The sequence below is a fragment of the Perna viridis genome, chromosome 9, assembly GCF_037379345.1.
Source record: "Perna viridis isolate PV_CMFRI_1.1 ecotype Kerala chromosome 9, ASM3737934v1, whole genome shotgun sequence".
NCBI lineage: Eukaryota > Metazoa > Mollusca > Bivalvia > Mytilida > Mytilidae > Perna > Perna viridis.
The window spans coordinates 37,008,697-37,022,125 of NC_142453.1; the positions used below are offsets into that span (position 1 = coordinate 37,008,697).

At 32.2% G+C, this 13,429-nt stretch overlaps 1 protein-coding gene across 6 annotated transcripts in view; it reads left to right on the top strand.

The window, feature by feature from the left end:
• Positions 1 to 928: 928 nt before the first annotated feature.
• Positions 929 to 13,429, top strand: part of LOC148608238 (apoptosis-inducing factor 3-like) — a 43,926-nt gene continuing 31,425 nt past the window's right edge. For 2 of the 6 annotated variants that reach the window (XM_088546506.1, XM_088546511.1), the window contains exon 1: positions 11,465 to 11,618. The gene's annotated coding sequence lies outside the window, so the exon portion shown is untranslated. Of the gene's footprint in view, positions 948 to 3,752; positions 3,915 to 4,156; positions 4,219 to 9,001; positions 9,030 to 11,464; positions 11,619 to 13,429 lie in introns of those variants that run through there. The other 4 variants (XM_088546508.1, XM_088546510.1, XM_088546507.1 and 1 more) reach the window with 4 other exon arrangements.

Sequence of the window (13,429 nt, forward strand, 5' to 3'; positions counted from 1 at the left end):
TTCTTCTATATGGGTAACTGGAGAAATAAAATTTTCTACTGGGCCGAATGAATTTTAGTCAAACATGCCAGGCGTTCCGGCGTATTTCGATCGGTCAGGAATGTGACATTTGAAAACTGCAATAGGATTCCATCAAGGAATGTGTACATTTAGATGCATGCCACCGAGACAGAATGGGATGTGCCCGAATTCCTGCAAAGAAAGTTATCGAATACCCGGGCTGGCCCTGAATTATCAATACAATGATCTCAAATACTATTCTACTTTTATTGGTGAAATCAATTGTAAAATACTGTATGTACAGGTTTCTGTTTCAGTCATCTAGAGTCCCGCCTGTCACGGATGGACATGTACATTAATGATAAAATGCTCTTGCATGACCAACGAAATTGCAGTATTGTAGTTGTGCACGAGGAGACATTGCCATCTAGAAAAGCAGAGAACGCATACCCTACAGGTGCACCTGGTCCATGCTCCCAGTAATTTGGTTGAGAACGAATTGCTCATTTACATTGGCTTCTTTATAGGCATTATTTTGGTTATTTCATGTTTTTCATTGTGTGTCTATTTTCCCTGTCTCCAATTATAAGTGAACGCTTCTTCTACGAGAAAGAGTAATCAATTTTCAGGGGAACCAAGATTCGAGCGGTTTTAAATCGAAAGAATATATTCAAGGTCTGATGAAAACTACCTTCATCTAAACAGGAAAATGATAAATTGATGAAAACAGATTAAAAGAAAGAACTAAAGGAATTTCGAAGATCTGCAATAAAAACAGTATTTTTGAATGACTATAGACTTTATAATACTAAGTAATAAAAATGTGTAAAGTCCCTGCTGAAAATTAGTATTTGTCTTCACTTTCCCGCCTTTTCTTTCTGAGTGTACTAGAAGATTGATTTCACTCCCTTGTCCAGAGTTCACCCTACATTGAAACGGAGATTCTGGTAAAAATGTAGCACGGAATCAGTTATTAATAACAAGTTTCTTTGAAAAAAAAATACTATCAATGACAAGTACATTTACCTTATGTGTTCATGTAAAGAATAACAAATTAAAAAAAAAGAACCAAAATTCCCTGGTTAGTTTCTCATCATTGCCGATAAACTAACCAGGGTCAGGGAATAACTATATATCATATAAATATCAAATACTTTAACTACTTTTACATATGAACAAGGAAATAATTCTTGATAATGTCTGTACACCAGAACTGACTAGAGGGCTTGTTTCGATTGTGGAGTGACTCGCAGATTTGTAAAGTTAAATATTCAGTTCTCTGCATGGAAGAGGAAGAATAAAAAAATACAAGGAGAAACTAAGATCTCATTTCTCCCTATCCATGTAAACATCAAAGGCATCTAAAGAAAATAGAATTAATTGGTTATTGCTGGTCATCTGTACCAGATAATGTGAGAATCATGGGCAAATGTTTAGTTATAGTCTATTATTAGCATACATGTGGATTTTTTTACTGGGCTTTTTTACTGTGCTTTGTTTTAGGTAACTCTTGAGGCCTGTGTTTTGGAATATAAAGCTTTATTAATAAGGCACAACCCATGTCTGTATATTATCATTACATTTTGGGTTTCTCTGTATGAAGTCTGTGTTTTGGAATACAAAGCTTTATAGGCTCCACCCATGTCTGTATATTATCATTACATTTTGGGTTACTCTGAATGAAGCCTTCATCTTGGAATACAAAGCTTTATAGGCTCTACCCATGTCTGTATATCGTCATTACATTTTGGGTTACTCTGCATGAAGCCTGTGTTTTGGAGTACAAAGGCTCCACCCATGCCTGTATACTACCATTATCATTGGTGGATCAAGGGCGGTGGGGGGAGGTTGCAGGGCACACCTCCACTTTATTGGAAAATCTGTCATTTTTATGTGTGAAATTGATAAAAAATGGTAAATAATGTCCTGTCTGTTTTAAGCTGGAAAAGTCCAATTACTCCAAATTCAAGTTTCCAACCTAAAAGTTAGGAATTTCCTGCTATGGGAAGCACCCCCTTTTCCTGAGGAACCCGGGATTGCAACCCTCCTTTTCAAAATGTTTTGATCCCCCCCCACTGATTATGTGTTGGGTTAATTACCTGAAGTCCTGTGTTTTGGAATATGAAGCTTAATAGGCCCCACCTACATCTAGATGTATGTGCTATCACTATGTTTTGGGCTATTCTTAGGCCTGTCTTTAAGAGAGGTCTACACATACACACATAATTCTGGCTACTCTCAGGCCAATTTTAAAGAGTACAAAGTATTACAGGTCCACACACACATTTTGGGCTACCTTCGGGCCTTTATTTAAGAGTACAAAGCTTTATTGGCTCCACCCACACCTATATCCTATCATTATATTTTTTCTGGTATAATAAGTTACGTGTAAGTATATTAACTTAAGATTAGCAACATTTAATGATGACATATAATGTATTTTGATACAAGTAAATCACCAAACCATATATATTTTATGTCATTTTGGCCAACCTATACTGCCATATATAGAATTGACCTCTACTTAACCTGAGGGTTGTGTTTTAGAATAAATAAGTACTTAGTAAGTTAATATCTCGAAACTCTTATAAATTGTACCTTTGACTAAAGATATTATTTATCAAATTTCACCACATCTAAAATGATCTTATGTAAGACTGAACATAAGTCAAACTTATTCAACTTTGAGAAGTTCAGTTTAGAAGGTGCTTGTTTGAAGAGATTTCAGGATAAAGGTAGCCAGATACTATTATGTGTTCTAGTTTATTCTATTAATTATGATTATTTGAAGAAAGAGGTTTAATCCTTTGGGTCTTCAAGATAGCATTTAACATGTTCATAGGTTCACATTAAAAACAAAGTTGAAACATGAAGCCTTATTCTTTCGTTTCTTTAAAAAAATTGCATACTAAGTGGACTGATATACACAAGCAACACGTGTAAAGATCAAAATATAGAATTTGGGTTCTACTAAATGTAACTGTCATTTTAATGACATTTTCACAGCATTTGTATTTACAGTGTTTTGTTATTATGTAGACTGTATTAAATATAACAGTTTAATGACAGTCCTTGGAGAGCCTTAAGTACATGGTACATTCTATAATATGGTATATTTAGAATTTGAATGCTTTGACTATAGTGGTAAACTTCCTGAAGTTGTATTGTATTGAAGCTATTTAAAGAATTGTATCTTTTTTTTTAATCTTTAGTTTGCATAACTGATAGTGTAGGATTTCTTTTGTTAATGATGTTTTTGGAGGTATGTTTAAAGTTATTTTTGTAAGAAAATAATTCTTATTGCCTGTACATGTACTATGCAAAATAATTGGTAGGTTCATAGCCAATGCATGTCACAAGTCAACTGTTAAGAAAATTTACATGATGATGTAATGAAATGAATGGATTATGAAAATATTCAGTATGACCATAAGCCTGCTTGAATAGTTTTTTTGTATACTAAAATTCAATTCAGCTGCCAGTGGTTATTTTTTATGACAGTTCCAGAATTTTTAAAAAGGAGGGTGGGGGGGGAAGGGGGTAACTGACTGGCCTAAGATGGGACCCACTCCAGTAATTTCCAGTGATTTCCCTACCCTCTTTATTGGATTCACTTATGATTACAACAACAGGAAGTGCATCCAACTTTACAACCAATAAGTAGTAGAAGTTCATTAAATATCAATCACTAGTCCATGTAGATGTATAAAAATAGACTGCGACAAAACTTGTTTTCCCCGATTCACATGTAATATACCTGTACAGCTTGTCATCTTTTCTCAACCACAAAAATCAGAGTTGTACAATAGTGGGCTAGAGCGCAGACAGGTTTTTATCGTGTTCATCTTTAGTGTATTGGGATCACCTGTAATTTTATCATTAGACATCAGGACACATTAGATACATTGATACAGGTGAGAAAATTATCTGTTTGTAAAAAGTGTTTTAAAGGCACTTTTTTTCTGATTCTATCTTCTATTTAAATGTTCAGTTGAATAAATAATGAGATCTATTTAATAGAAATTCGTTTTCATTTTTTTTTAAATTTATAATTCCTTTTTTTTTCATAAAAAAAGTGTATAAATTATGATTGGAAATTTAGTTTTGTATGAGCCCTTATCCAGTCATCTTTTTAATATGATTTATTACCTTCCAGTATGTCCTACTACACATTCTATATTAGCCATGGACTGGGAGTGATGATGAGAAGAAAGCAGGGTACAAATGTACAATTGTTAGAATTTTATAAAGATAGAGGAACTATGAAAATTCAAATATATATTTATCACTTGAAGTAGTTGGAACGAAATATAAGACTGGGAAAAAAAAAATTGAATGACTTTGGTAAACTACATGTATACTCTCTGTAATTCTTTTTCTTGCTCATTTAAAGTTGTTTTCAAGTATGAACCTTAATGGTAAAATGAGGTGTTATCTTAAGCAAATTTCATTTTTGAACAAATAAAGCAAAATTTTAAGATTATGGAAAAGAGATTTAATTTGTCCAAAGATATTCCCCATTGTCATTTCCTTCATGAATATGTTTAGAATTCTATAGATACCATCTCCTACCATCTTTGAATTCTATAGATTCCATCTCCTACCATCTTTGAATTCTATAGATTCCATCTCCTACCATCTTTTTCTGTCCTTAGTTGTATGCATGTAGGAACTCCAGTTGACAAAGGAAATACGTATTTATGAGAAGGAACAAGATTTTTCAATTTATTCCTTTGTATTTGAGTTAGTTCTTTACATAACCAAACCTTATTTTACCAGTCTTTAATGTATATATACATAATTCAGGCCTCTGCAATCACTGCATGGGTATAGTTTATCGACAAAAGATTAAGATTTCATCTCCAGTCAAAAAGTCCATTTCTCTTTGAATAAATTAACTGTTAAAAGAGCAACTCGATTAATTATTCTGCTAGTTGTATAAGACACACTGAAGTATTAATGCATGTACATACATTTGACAGACAAGTACTTCATTAGTTATATAACTGCGTTTAAAATTTCTTCAATATTAACTTCCTTTAAAAAAGCTCCTTTGTCAAAAGTTCTGAAGCATGTGATTTTGTGTAAAAGAGGTGTTTGATACGGAGCATCAATTTCAGCTAGATTTTCCTTATGACCCAAAAATCTTTTGTATATCTTAGTTTTCCAGATGAATAAACATCTATATATGGGTAAATATTACATGCTAAACATGATGATTGTATACCATGATACAACTTCTCATTAATTACAGGCAGACTGATCTGAATACCTGATACAACTTCTCATTAAATACAGGCAGACCGATCTGTTTACCCTGATACAACTTCTCATTAATTACAGGCAGACTGATCTGTATACACTAATAGGACTTATCATTAAATACAAGCAGACCGATTCGTATACCCTGATATGACTTCTCATTAAAACAGGCAGACGGATCTGTATACCTTGCTACAACTTATCTTTAAATACAGGCAAACTGATCTGTATACCCTCTCATTAGATACAGGTAGACTGATCAATGATGATAAATTTCAGTGATTCAAGTCAGTGGTGGTTCCAATCTTATTAAAATTAGATCATGTACATGCTCCTAGTTAATTGATACATGCAACATATTAAAGGGGAGCAAGGGTGAGATATGATTTTAATCAGATTAGTGATGGTGTGAGGTCTGGGACTCTCAATTTTCCAAAAAAGACCTTTGAAATTTCATTTATGATCTTTGACTTTGGACATTTTTTTGTGTACTAATGATAACTTGAAAGTGGACCTTTAGTGGGATCTTGGAAAACCATGACCTTCCATCGATTTGTGAAGTAAATTTTGACCTCTGCAAAATGATTTTGGTTAATTATTTCATCATGACTTGAAGAGTAAAGCAATAAGCATTTGACTAATATTCATGTAGATTGGGTTCTGAACGGCATCTTTTGCTAAGGTGATTGTGTGTGTTTTTAGTAGAGTCTGAGTTGCTCATTTACTTTTGTTACTTTGTATGTAGGATTTTAGTTACTTTATGTTCTTTGTTGTGTATATCTGTTTTCCATGTCTGGTCTTTGTCCCAGGATTACATTCTTTTGATAACCGCTATAACCTTGGTTCCCTTGATTACACTTTGCATTTAGTAACATTTTAGAAACAATGAAGTTAATGTATATAATAGTGAAAATGTAATCGTAAGTAGGAACTAACACACTACGATCACAAGCAATACATATTGGACTGAACTTGTTAGTGACTGTGATATAGTACACAATAAAGGATCTTGGGCCAAAAAAATTATATGTCTTTTTCCTGTTACCCCACTTACCCTTGTATTTTGTGCCTACTCTAAACATTATGTGGCCATTTTGGCTCAAGCACTGTTAAAGTCTAGGTGGTTTTCCCATTAAGTGAATGAAAATGTTTCTAAAAAATAAAATAATTTCCTTACCTACCCTATTTTATTCTTGCTGGTAGCAGGAAACAATTATTTTTTGCCTTAGCTGAAGACACTTACTAATAAATTTTGCAATATTTCTGCAAATAAAGCAATTGAATTATAGTCAACTGAATTTAGAGCTATAATTAATGTTAGATATAATTTTATTATTATAACATTTATATTTAAATCTAGTGCTGTATTATATTTTGAACAATTTAGTACTACAAGTCGGACCCCTACTTTTCAGTCCAAAATTTAGATTGGAACATCTTCACACAGTTAAGAACATATATGTCTCCTGGAAATGGTCTGGTTATATGACATAGATCCAGTAAAATATTTGGAAATTAAAACAAATTTTTCCTGGAGGTAAAACATATTTTTTTCAAAACAGATTAATTGATTGAAATGGAAGTAATTTTACAAATTCATTATGGAGTGTTTGAATTTAATTTTAGTATCACAATTTCACAAATAAATCATCATAAAAGCTGGACAAGGGGACTATCACTTAATAAGTTGCCATCATTTTTTTATCATATTATAAGAATTGTTACTTCTAAACCCTATGATGTTTTTACAGTTTGTTAAATAACTTTATTTCTGTCCTGTCATTTTATTTTGTTTACTAGAATTTTTTTCTTGGAATTATAGTATGACAATTCATGAACCATTCTCTATGAATTATTTTTGTATATGAGAAGGTATTGTAATGAAGGTTGTGTTGGTCTGAAATACTAAAAATTTTCATGATATTTGTCGATAATTATGATACCAAGTACTATTCTGTCACTTATCAAGGGACAAAGGATCATTACTTGTTTCTAAAATATTCCCCTGCTTAGACTTAGAAATATCTGTAAACCATACATGTATTAGATATATCTGTAAACCATACATGTATTAGAAATATCTGTAAACCATACATGTATTAGAAATATTCTGTAAACCATACATGTATATTATGTTTATCTTTTCTAAATTAACATCAGTCTCGTTGTCTCATTGTAACTTGCATATTATACTGATAATCTTTCAAAACAATCTTTAAATTATCCATTTATGCCAAGAAATACAATAATTATTTCTCATCTTTATTCAGATCTAGTGTGATATACTCCTGTCTGTCAGTCTGTCTGTCTGTCCAACACGTACATGTATTTTAAATATTCAAAACTGATATGAGGGATTTTAAAAAAAATTGGTACCATGGTATAATTGTCATCATGGGTGGAAGTTTTCTTTCAATTTTAATTGTTGTCAGATTTTTCATTGCTGATTAATATAACTCTGAACATAAAAAGTGGGATATCATATCATGTGTTTTAGTCCTTCTGATTCAGTAAAAGCTTGTAATTCACTGCAAGTTTTGCTTCATCTTATGGCTAAATAGTTCCTTGGTTGATCAGACATTTCTATCATACCCCTGTTTCAGTCTACCATAAACTGTTATAAGTAGTATTATCTTGCAGTTTTAGCAGTTTTTCATATAATTCTACTAATCACTATTTCAGACAAAACATTCTTGTTTCACCTGTGTATTTTGACATGATTCACCTGTAAGAGATGTTAATTGAATTCACCTGACAAACAACACTATTAAAGATGCAAAAATTGGGAATTAATCGTAAATACATGTTTATGTGAGGTTGTATTCCTGTGTTACAAGAAAATTACATTACAAGAATGCAAAAAAGTAGATTTTTAACAGTAACTACATGTAGCCTGCCTGTATGTTCAATTTACTATATATTTGTCATGGTTGATCAAACTGAGTTATGCTTTTCTGTGATCTAGAGGTTGAAACTTTACCACTCCCCTTTTCTGCTGTTGATATTCCTACATTGTATGTGCTGTCAAACTTTTTCTACTTTACCATTGATGAAGGACAATTTGCTTTCAGTATATGTTCAAATTAGATTAATATTGTATGTGGTAGTAAAAATGTTTCTGCACATTTCTGCTTAACATATGATTATGGAAGAGAAAACTTTGAAGCTATACCCCCAATGTTTTGTAAATCAAAACTTCCAAATTCTTACAGCCATACTTCCTTGTGGTACCTTATGTAGCTTACAGATTTAGTGGTTTAATTTTTGGATAATACTCTAACTAGCTTCTGTTTTAACAGAGCTGTTATTGCCAGACATTTATGTTGTATATGTAAGTTTATAGTTATCTCCCTGGATAATCAAAATGACTATTATTTCAATATAAAAATATCTGTGTAATGTTTCTATAATTAATATACTAAAATACCAGTAAAATTTGATTTCAATACAGATTCAGTTTAGATAGGTGATAATGGCTTAAGTATTCACTTGATCTTTAAAGAGCAGATTATATATTATTAAGGGTTGACACACTATCCACTGTTGTGTTCTGTACAGTAAATAGAATAGATTAGTTCACTTAACATAATATGTATTTAGTGCTAAAACATAAATTTTAAAGTCCTATTAAATGCTTTCACGTGTCAATAAAGCTTTGTTTTATTGACAAAAAGAGGGTTTATTCATGTGTTATTCATAACTTTGATATTTAAGAGTATATGACAAAAGTGAAACTCTTCTGTAGGTTAATCATCTCTCTGTAACAGGTAAGATTGTCTTATTACTATGTGGGAAAGTGAAATTATGTTCAAAACTGAAAACATGGCTACCTTGCAATAGTTCAGAACCATTTCCCTATATTGAATGTTGATGCAGGGGTGGATCCAGAGATTTTGAAGGGGAGTTCCAGATGGGTTCCAGAAAAGGGGGAATGGAGTCCAGGCTATTATTTGCTTAATTTTGCCTGAATTAACACTATTTTCTAACAAAAGTTGGGGAGATTGGTGAAATGCATGTAATGAGCATAACACTGCAATGGTAATTGTAATAAAGAAAGTAACTCATTGAGAGTATAATATAATACATGTGACTGTATAGGTGCAGTTGCAGTACTGTATGGGGTTAAATATTTTTGTGATTTTGAGGGAAATAGATATGTGGAAAATTTGACATTTCTAATTTGTAGGGGATGCTAAGGGGTGCAATGAGTGTTTATGCCCAGAGAAAATAGTTAACCAAATTTATTTTGGTGTTTTTAGACAGTCTGATACACCAAAATGACTACACTGAGTAATTTTATTACACTTTGGCAGCCTTTTAAATGACAATCTATAAACTGTTGTCCTTTTTACCAACCAGAACAGTGTTGGACTTATTATCAGAGAGAAATGACTTGAAATAGCCCCTTATGGATCAGATACTATTCTACTAGATAATATGATATTCTCTGTCCTTGCTGTTAGGAAGGTGACTGTATAGGGTGATTCAGATGTCAACCTGTTCCTTTAAATGTCCTTCAATCTCCTTCCATTGTTACTTCAACCCTTATTGTGTCCAGTAACATTAAATTGATGGTGCATATTTCTACCAACTTTTCAATTTGAATTTTTCTACTCAAGAAATATTTAGTTTGATGTATCTGGTTTTGAGTGTTTGGGTCTAGAGATTGAGGCTTTTGGATGAAGAGGTATAGAAAATTCCTTTCTTTTATCTTAACATTCCAATATGTAAGTTATAATCCCAGCAAGTTAAGGCAATATGCAGTTTCATATAGCTTTGCATATATTTTTATGAAAAGAATTTTAACTTAGCTTTTATAGTCCCCTTTGGCTGGGCATTAATTCTATCATGTCTGTAATCAATAGATGACTAAATTAACCAGACTTTCTATATAATGTAATACCCTTAGCTTTGTTTAGGTAAGAATGAATTCTGTCAGTTATTGACAGCTACTTAATTTTGTTCACACTTTTGAAGTTAAGAAAAACAGCAATAAATACATGTATAATCTGCTTAAAATTTTCTGTCGGAGGACAACAACTTTCTATTAGAATTCAATGAAGCATATTTCTTTATACTTTCCATTCTTTTTATCCAAATATAAAGTTTGTCACACTTTTAATATTATACACTTGTATCTTTAAATATTTGAATATTAGTCACCATGTAATGTAGAGTTATACTATTTATAGTGGTTCACTTAATTCAGTGATAATACATTTCTACTTCATGTATTTATAATTGTATAAATCTGTATTCTTAAGAAGTTTTAAAACAATTATGATGATTGTTATATTTATGGGAGGAGATCTTACTTTTGGCTCTTGTCCTATTCTTAACTCAAACTTTATTATTTAATGAAAGTTGCGTCTTGGTTTACCTTAATATCAATTCTACTTTGTGGCATCCCTTGTGTAGAGTTACCTTTTCTTTATGCAAGTTGATTGTTAAGGAAAATGTTGACAAAATTGTTGTTTTTGCCGAAAAACTTGCAATTGACAGTCACAAATAAAAATCAATTAACACTTTATGACACTTACATAATAATAATTTTGCTGTCTTTATGGTGGCATGTTTTAAAGACAAAAAAAACTAAAGAAGTGGTTTTTATCCTATTCATTCAGAGCAAGTGGCCTGCTTTAATGGAAGATAAATTCTGCATAGGGAGCCTTATACTCTATATTCTAGAGTCAGCGAATATTAAAAAAATACATCAATCTGCAAAACATTTACAGGTTGTCAGTTGTTTTAACTCATTTTCTTCTTGATCAAATTTTATCACAATTATATCAAGTTTGCCTGACTAGTAGGAGGAGTGATAAATGTAGAAACTCGAAATGAACGCTGTCTGTAATGTCTGACTCTTAAGAGAGAGGAGTGATTGATATAGGGAAGAACTATGTCTGTATTGCATGACTCTAAAGAGGAGTGATTGATATAGGAAACCCTAAAATGAACTATGTCTGTATAGTCTGACTCTTAGGAGGGAGGAGTGATTGATATAGAAAAGAACTGTCAATTTTGCCTGACTCTTAGGAAGAGCGATTGATATAGGAAACCCTAAAATGAACTATGTCTGTATAGTCTGACTCTTAGGAGGGAGGAGTGATTGATAAAGAAAAGAACTATGTCAGTTTTGCCTGACTCTTAGGAAGAGTGATTGATATAGGAAACCCTAAAATGAACTATGTCTGTATTGCCTGACTCTTAGTAGGAGTGATCGATATAGGAAACACTTAAATGTACTTGGTTTGTATGAGTAACAAATGAAAATAAAACTGAAGGCAATAAGTTGTGATTAACAAAGGTTTGTGTCAGGAAGTATAGCAGCTAGTGTTTCATTTTATCCAATCAAGGTATGATTTGTTTTGTTATGAATTAATTTAGTTATTTATTGATACAAAATGACAATTAAATTCAATCATATATGATTGATGATATTTGTACTTTGTTTGGGGGTAAAAAAAGGAAATAATATGATACCTTAAAAATGATTTTTTTTTCTGTTGGACATTTCTTCCTTTCAGTCTGCATTTGATCTTCAATATATCTACTTTTTTCAGATCTTGAGTAAATACTTTTGTCATTCTTTACTGCATTAAAGCACTTGATGTACTGACTCCTCTATTGCACCTAGTTTGTCAAATTGGCATTGTGTTCTTGAATAAAAAAAACCAATTGACTTTTATTAGAAAATCAAAGCTTTGGAAAGGAAACATAAATCTGAAAGCTGATAGTCTTAAGTGTTAGTTTTTAGAATCAGGCAAATTGGGAAAAATAAGAAACATGCATATCAAAACCCCACTGATCAGATGATATATATATTAATTTCACTCCAGGATGCTCTCTCTATTTGAATAGCCACTATTTGGATTTGCTTAGAAATTTTTCAATAGAATGTTAGAAAAATTAAGTTTTTGACGTTTTTAGTGCATTTCAATGAAATTATAACTCAATTTACCAAAATAATATGGAAAATCTTGTGTTTTTAGGTTTTCGATTTGTCAAAATACCTTATGTCGCCGGTCATTTACTGGAACATCCCTACTATTTCTGAACACTACACAAAAATATAGTCCAAATGTAATTTTTTTATTATATTATTCAGACAATGAACATGAAATGGATGACAAAATGAACATGAAATGATGGAATGAAAAAAAAAGGATGGGGCACAAGGATAACAGGGTCGACACATTTGATTGCCACAAGATGAAAGGGAGGGATGGGCAGGGTCGGGCAATTTAGCCTCCTATGATGGAGCGCAAAGGTTCCTACTCCTATCGAATACCACAGCAGGGTTCTTTAAATTGCGAGGAACGTGGCATCTTTCCCAACACGGTGCACCACTATGGTTTGCGGTCAGGTTTTCCGTATTATAGCCTGACAACCCCAGCATGTTACACGCCAGGGGTACCCCATTCCAACACCTGGGGCACACAACTCAGTTACTCTGTTGGCAAAGTGCCCTAGCCCCCGGCTAGGGTTCTGAGCACTATTTAGTCGCCTTTTACGACAAGCTTAGCGCTGCTGCATGCCTATTCTTTTGACACCCGGACCTGCACGAGTATGATTTTAATTGAGTTCATTGTATAATTAACAATCTGTTACTGTAGTTTTTTAATGTTAATGCATATTAACTTTTGGACAGTTTTAAAAATTTAGGAAAAAGTTTTGTATTTGTGTGTTGGGTCAGAAGTGTGGATTGACATCCTGTTTATACGTATTAATGAAAAAATAGTTCTTGATATTAAATATGAAAAATGCAAAAGTAGTATGATCACAATTGTATTTTACATCATGTAATCTTCAAAATTTTGTTCATGCTACAATTTTCACAAGAGTCAAAAACCTCCAGTACTGACAGCACTTTGATTTACTTGATTCTGGTGGTGCAAATGGTCAAAGTAAACTTTATAAATGGTTTTTTTTTCATAACATGTTCCATCCACTGTCTGATTCTTACAGAGACTGACACTTAATATATTAGTACACTGACTTTGTAGTCTTTAGGTAAAACAGAAAATTCTGTATTTATGTAATTGTATGTACTGCAGACTTAATTTTATACCCGCACTTATGAAGGAGAAAAAAAAGGGGTGTAAATAGTGATATTTGTATCATACTCAAGTCTGCACTTTTGAACACATAGTTGTACCTTTCTCTT